This window comes from Oculina patagonica, chromosome 1, assembly GCF_052425735.1.
Source record: "Oculina patagonica isolate OP01 chromosome 1, crgOcupat, whole genome shotgun sequence".
NCBI lineage: Eukaryota > Metazoa > Cnidaria > Anthozoa > Scleractinia > Oculinidae > Oculina > Oculina patagonica.
The window spans coordinates 35,569,802-35,577,316 of record NC_135758.1 but is presented as its reverse complement, the minus strand read 5'-3'; the positions used below and the strand labels follow the sequence as shown (position 1 = coordinate 35,577,316).

The following is a 7,515-nucleotide window of genomic DNA, read 5'->3' as shown; positions in this document are numbered from 1 at the left end:
GTCAAAGAGGGCAAAATTCTTTCGTATTTCATCTTCAAATATAATTCGAAAGCATTCACTGTATATATGGCTTTTGTTTAATCCTGGGTCTTGATATCCGACCCTCGCAGAGCCTAGACAAAACGCAGCTTGAGTGTAACGATTTGTTTACGCCCCAATTATATGCGCAATGTTTTCTCCGACAGTAGTGGGAAATATCTGTATTTATGTATCTTGCTCCTTCTTAATTAATGAAAACATACTTATTTGTAAAGTATTTGTGCTGCTTTGGCTGAGCTCTGTTTGCTGGGACAAAAACAGACATTCCCATTTGGGATATTTTGGCCACAGGTGTGGCCGTTTTATTTCAAAACAATCAGTTAAAGATGACATTAGAAAGACAAACAAGGAAATATCCCAGCAAAGGTGGGGGAAAACCCGCCTCACGTTCGGTAAGATATAAGACAGGGAGCGGAGGGAGGGAAAAATGGACTAAGTTCGCCATGTTGTGGCAATTCTTCAACAAAGATCGAACTAGTACCCAGGTTACCTCACTTTCATGTTAGGAGCAATGATGTAATCCCTCACCGATAGCTGGGAACTAATGTGTCGCAAGCTACATAAAAACATTTATTTTTCCTGCGTGAAATAAATATCCTTTATGTATCTTGCTCCTTCTTAATTAATGAAAACATACTTATTTGTAAAGTATTTGTGCTGCTTTGGCTGAGCTCTGTTTGCTGGGACAAAAACAGACATTCCCATTTGGGATATTTTGGCCACAGGTGTGGCCGTTTTATTTCAAAACAATCAGTTAAAGATGACATTAGAAAGACAAACAAGGAAATATCCCAGCAAAGGTGGGGGAAAACCCGCCACAGCCCGCACGAGGAACGAGTGAGAGGGCAACCCCACCCGAGGCCAAAGCAACACAATACAATTACTGTAAGACAGAAGACAAATACTGGTGCCACTATGGCTGGTAAGCTTACCAGAGAAGCACAACATGGTAGCACTTCAGGTGCCTTGCCAGAATAGAACTGTGAAGTCAACTAACTGCTGCACCGCCCTTGCTAGTGCAGCTGACAAAGAACACTAAATTTTTACGTCTAATTGTATCCAAACAGGATAGCAAAATAGTAATAGTCTATAGTAAACAGGCGTGCCTGCTGCCCGTCAGGAAAAAACCTCCTTTTATATTAAGGAGGAAAACCTGAACCCTCCCGAATGCAGAGCCAGGCACTTTACAACCTTGAGGGAGAAAGGTGATTATAACTGCCTTTTGAAGTTAAACTCTAAAGTTAATTATGAATTATGTGAAGAAAATAAACCTGGTTGTCTATTAAGTAATTTCACCATAAAGTTAACAAAGTTGATTGGGCACTCTACCCAGTTGCTCAAATTGGGTGAGTAAGAACATTTACACATGAGTCGTTTTTGCACATTGCTATAAAAGACACAAACAGTCAAATGGATTTCTGTACTTTAGGGCACCTTACATTTAACCTTCGATCTTGGTGCATGATTTAATTGTAGTTTGCTAAAATATATAAGCATGTAAATATGTGCTTATAGGCCATATGTGCTCCTGCCATAGTACTTAAACATTTTGACCATGGTCCTAACAAGACAGCCACAAAAGGTAAAATTAAAACAGCAACAATTTGCAACTATAATAAAAGGAGATCAGTAAAGACTGTCGCCCTTGCAAAACAGCCTCGTGTCTCAAAAAACAGGTGCACATATCATACGATCATTAGTTTACAGAGATGAAGGGGGACTGCCGCCCTTGCAAGTCAGCCCTGTTCATCCCGATAAAACTTTAACAAAAGCATATACTTAATATAATTCCCCCTGTTCCAGGGTCACGTTTGCAAGTTAAATATAGTAATTGTAATGGTCCCACCACTTTTGGCCCTTGCTCAAAAATGATGGTCCATCATTCCAAAGGAGCCATTTTTCTAACTAACAACCATACATCAAATCAGTATTACAAACAATACGGTGCCAATTAAGTAATGGTAAGATGTCAAAGTTATGAGTTAAATATAGTTATAATAATGTTCCAAACACTTTTGGCCCTTGCTCAAAAATGATGGTTCATTATCCTAAAGAGGTCATGTTACTTACTAACAACTATACATCAAATCAGTACGAGAAACAATACAGTGTCAATGATACACGAAAGTAAAGCTTGCACACATGCTACGATCAACTTGTTATATACTTCTCTGATTATCCAAGAGAATGTCTAAACGAATGGAGCTTTCAATGAAATGATAATTATTGATGTGTTCACAAATTCCTGACTGCTGTACCCTTTGTCACCATGATATGAATGGCAAACAGTTTCTTGACCTGGATATTGGACACTTGAGCTACTGTGGGTTAAAGGAAACAACTTCCCTGTACCGCAAAACACTGGAGGCATCCTTTGAACTCATGTTTCGACTGGGATGGAAGCCGTAACAGTTGATTGCACTGAAAAATTTCAAGTACTGACAAATACCTCCGAGCGCTGCAAAATACAGGTAAAAATTTCATGAAGCATCATATTTTAAAACAAGTGTCCATGTGCTCTTGGTCAAATCAAATTATGGAAAGCTTAAACAGTAAAACAAAAAGCCCTAGATTGAAAATACTGCAAACTAACAGATAAAATTGTATTCTCATGGTAGAGTAATCGAAGAGCAACAAGACAACTGACAATGAATAAATTCCAAGACAAAAGATGCAAAACTTTCCAATCTTTCCAATGAGTTAACTTCACTTAGTGTGATTGTCAACCAGCTGCTAATAGAGAGCAGACTGAAAGGACAAGAGATAGAGTTCCCATCCGTTGCAAATATTAGTTTAATTCTTTTCTTTTTCCTTTTGTTTTAGGGGTTAGGCAAAATAATGATATCATTGGAATAAAATAAAGTTCTCGTCTACAGTTAACTAGAAATGTAGGTAATCAAAGTACAGGCTTTATTCTCTAGAGGCCTTCAAACACTTGCATGCAATGAGTGCTTATGTTTAACAGGAATCAAGTTAAATTCAGACAGAATAGTTGAATTAATTATTGTAAATTCCAGTTTAAGAGAACAGCCATCTGTTTCCCGGCTTTTAGACTTTGATGGCATTATGGTGTTGTGACTGATACACCTGTATCAGTTGAGATCAGTATTCTTTATATTACGAGGCTGGCAATATGTACACTGTAAAAGAGGGATTTCAATGCTTAATTAATTTGGAATACTCCCAAGGTGTACCCCTATGCTTCTGTGGCAAACAACAGTATGTTTCTGCGGCAAACAGCCAGCCATGAAGCCCAAGGGGCAAGAAATTGATTAGCTCAACATAATGAAAGAGCCACAGATTATATATAATTACAGCCAAAAAATATTGCTTGGATGCAGGAAAATACAGCAATGGCTACCCACATTCCTGTAAGCCTAACAAGTACTAAGGCAAAGGCGGGTAAAAGATAATGTGCAATAAAACATACTGAAACCACAATGACCTTGATAATAGACTTAGGGTAAATAAATATTGAACACCTAGTGGTATAAAAAGGGGGGGTGGGGGGGGGGGGTATGGGTATACCCCAAGACTAAAAAGTACCGCATTTTCAAGATTAAACGCCGGACCCCGAATAAACGCCGGGTGTCCAAGCTGTATTTGAAAATAAACCCCTTAAACAATTACTAAAGATTTAACATGCTTTAAAAATAATGTCTAAATATATTGCTGTCAAAAATAATAAATAAAAATCATTTCTGAGAAACATAGGGCTTAAACAAACTCCTGAAATCAAATAAACGCTTGCTCTATTGGGCCAAGTTTGAAATAAATGCCGGGGGCGTTAAAACGAGAAAATACGGTAAAATTATAACCAAACTTAAAATGAACTTTAATTATAAGCACTACTTTATTTAAAAAATAAAGGACAGAAGTAGTGATTCAATAATCAAATAATGAAATTAATAAATTAAAAAATAAAGAAAGAATAAAAACAATCCAGTAATAATAATAATGATAATAATAATAATAAATGAGGAACGAAGCCTCAAACATAAGCTGGAGGACTCAAAACTCCAGTGATAATAGAGGAACGAAGCCTCATAAACATAAGCTGGAGGACTCAAAACTCCAGTAGTAATAGAGGAACGTAGCCTCACACATAACCTGGAGGACTCAAAACTCCAGTAATAAAAGAGGAACGAAGCCTCAACATAAAATTGTTATTTGTGACCCTCCACGGGAAAACAGGGACAAAGGTGATAGCACGCTCACAACACGCTTCCACTCTAAAACAATAGATTTCGATTTTAGCACGCTTAAAGCGTGTTCTGAAACTTGCCTCATTATTAAAGCATTTGTTTTACAGGACACACTAAACACAATAAAGCGTGCGTAGCCGAACAAAAAAGCGTGTCAAGCACACTAGGTGTGCTCGCTCGCACGCCTAGTGTGTTCGCACAACACACTAGGCGTGCGATCGAGCACTAAAAGCGTGTCCAGTCTACTTTATAAAGAAAGATCGTGTTGTTCTTAACCTACCATTCCTTCGCGAAAACGAAAATACGAGGAAACAACTTGTGTTGAAAGGGGTTATTGTTACGAATTTCAATTCTTGAGAAAACATCCAAGAAAGCTTTGCACCGTGTATAGTTCAGCAAAAGCTGCAATTCCAGTTCCTAAGGATTTCAATTCTCCGATGTTGTTCAGTCTTTTATAGCTTATAAAAGACCAATACAGCGACACTTTGTCAGCCCGGCCAATACAGGCCGGGCTGACAAAGTGTCGCCGGAATTAAATTATATACATTAAAAACAATAAGAATAAGAATAATAATGATAACGATTAAAATAGTAATAATAATAATAATAATAATAATAATAGAGGAACGAAGCCTCAACATAAAATTGTTATTTGGCCAATACAGGCCGGGCTGACAAAATGTCGCCGGAACTAAATTATATACATAAAAAACAATAAGAATAAGAATAATAATGATAACGATTAAAATAGTAATAATAATAATAATAATAATAATAATAGAGGAACGAAGCCTCCACATAAAATTGTTATTTGGCCAATACAGGCCGGGCTGACAAAATGTCGCCGGAATTAAATTATATACATAAAAAACAATAAGAATAAGAATAATAATGATAACAATAAAAATAGTAATAGTAATAATAATAATAATAATAATAATAATAATAATAATAATAATAATAATAATAATAATAAAAAATAAAGGAACTAAGCCTCAAAAATAAGCTGGAGAACTGAAAACTCCAGAAACAATAGAGAAACAAAGCCTTAAACATACAATTGTTATTCGGCCAATACAGGCTGGGCTGACAAAATGTCGCCGGTATTAAATTATCTAAATAAAACAAAAAATAAGAATAAGAATAATAATGATAATGATTATAATAGTAAAAATAATAATAATAATTATAATAGAGGAACTAAGCCTCAAACATAACTTGAAGGAAAAAACTACAGTGATAACAGAGGACGAAGCCTCTAAATTAATATTAGTTGGCCAGTACAGGATGGGCTGACAAAAAATGTTGCCAGAATTAAATTATCTAAATAAAACCCCTCACACTTCTAAAACAAAATTCATATCTAAATGTGTATTGCAATAATTAGGCCTTCTAGCCGTGAGGACTGCAGGACAAATAAACAAAGAACCTAAAAGCTGTCAACGCCAAGGCCTTTAAAATGGCGCCATGATAGCTACAGTACAAATTATATTGGCCTCAAGGGACCAAACGTACATCATCATGTAAAAATTTTGTAACAAATCCAGTATTGAAAACTAAGGAAACAAAAGTCCTAAAATCCAGTCAGTGTAAGGCAGCAAAGCAGTTTACCTACATCCAAATAATTTCATCTGTGGGGAATGCAACACAGAAAAATTGGTGGAATGAATGGTAGCAAAAATCAATAGATAAAGAAGAATATAAAGATATTGCTCAAGGCATACAGTAAGAATCTCACTTGCAGCTGATGACTTATAAATAATATAAACATAATGCAAGTGATGACATACAGGTCAAAATAGCGAAATGTTGGCAAGCCAACTCAGAAAAATGAAGTTTGTGTTCACAGTGTACTTGTATGTATATACACTGGATATGAAATAATTTATCGAGAGGTAGTAGGTACTTATGAAATGAAAATGTTTATGCATATATAGGTGAGACAAATTCAAATATGCTTCTCGACATCTGCAAGGTCAAATTACTGCTCAAACTAGAGGCATTCAGCTCAGCTAGGACAATTTGCATTCCAAATGAATGAGTATTGTTATAGTATTAACCTAAAATTACTTTTGGCCGGATAATCACGCTAAAAGAAGCGGTGGTAGGTTCTTCCCGTAGGGCAAGTCACTGAAACAAGGGTAAAAGGCCGCCACAAAAAACACTGACCTAGAACACGTCGAATAAATTATAATTTGGCGCCAAACTCTTCGGAATTAATTCAGCATGCCAAACAAAGGCTTCACAATAAACAACTCGCATATTTAGGATAACCTAAACGGTATTGTTGGTAAGAACTTTCCTAATATTCGAGTTCTAGTAAGGCATTAATAGTGTCGACCGTTTATAATTCATGCAGAAGTTAAAGCACATGGCGTGTTGATCGATGAAACGCCTGTGCAAAAATACGTTCTTGAATTGACCATCAAGCAATAATCTTGTACTTATCTTGTAAAGGAGGAAAACTTCTCCAGTGTAGCAATATTTCCAGCTGCAAAGAACAGGTATGGCAGTCTGGAAGCGGCGTAAATTGATGAACTTGAACAAATAAAAATGGACTAAGTTCGCCATGTTGTGGCAATTCTTCAACAAAGATCGAACTAGTACCCAGGTTACCTCACTTTCATGTTAGGAGCAATGATGTAATCCCTCACCGATAGCTGGGAACTAATGTGTCGCAAGCTACATAAAAACATTTATTTTTCCTGCGTGAAAAAAATATCCTTTTTTTCGTGCTTTTTCGTGGAGCAATCGTAACGATACGGCCTTGAACACATTGAACAGCGGTCTACCTATAACAATTCAAATATGGCGTCGCAAAAACAAAGCGTCGAACGCATATTTTGCTGTTTCATTTGCTAATTTCGCTGCCGTAATCGACTGCCTCTAAAGGTCCTTGCAATTTTAAAGTATAGAATTGTCAGATCTCGGTGAAATTTGCACTGTTTATTTGTGTAATGTTAAGGAATATGTGTATAACTACCTGGCGCGGAGGAGCCATTTTTGACAAAATTATATGGCTGCATTTCCTCCGCGAAGATAGGAAATTGTTAAACTAAACTACAAAGAAACTGTAATGATAAGTTCGAAGAACAATGCACAGGATAAACCTTTGACTCATACATCATGCAAAAACGTCGATATCTCGAAGAGACTTTGATTATAAGAAAATATTTAGCCTCAAGTTTGGAAACAGGTTCTTATTTACTATAATCTTTTAATAAATTAAACTTTTTGGAAATAGGTTTGGACAAAGTATTACTGTCAGTGT

General features: G+C 36.2%; 1 long non-coding RNA gene across 1 annotated transcript; it reads right to left on the bottom strand.

Moving 5' to 3' along the window:
• Nucleotides 1–309: 309 nt before the first annotated feature.
• LOC144666850 (uncharacterized) lies at nt 310–6,970 on the bottom strand. The gene is made up of 2 exons (XR_013573243.1): nt 4,878–6,970; nt 310–4,190 (listed from the first exon to the last, which is right to left on the bottom strand). It is a non-coding gene; the product is annotated as an uncharacterized LOC144666850 (long non-coding RNA).
• Between the last annotated feature and the right edge of the window lie 545 nt (nt 6,971–7,515).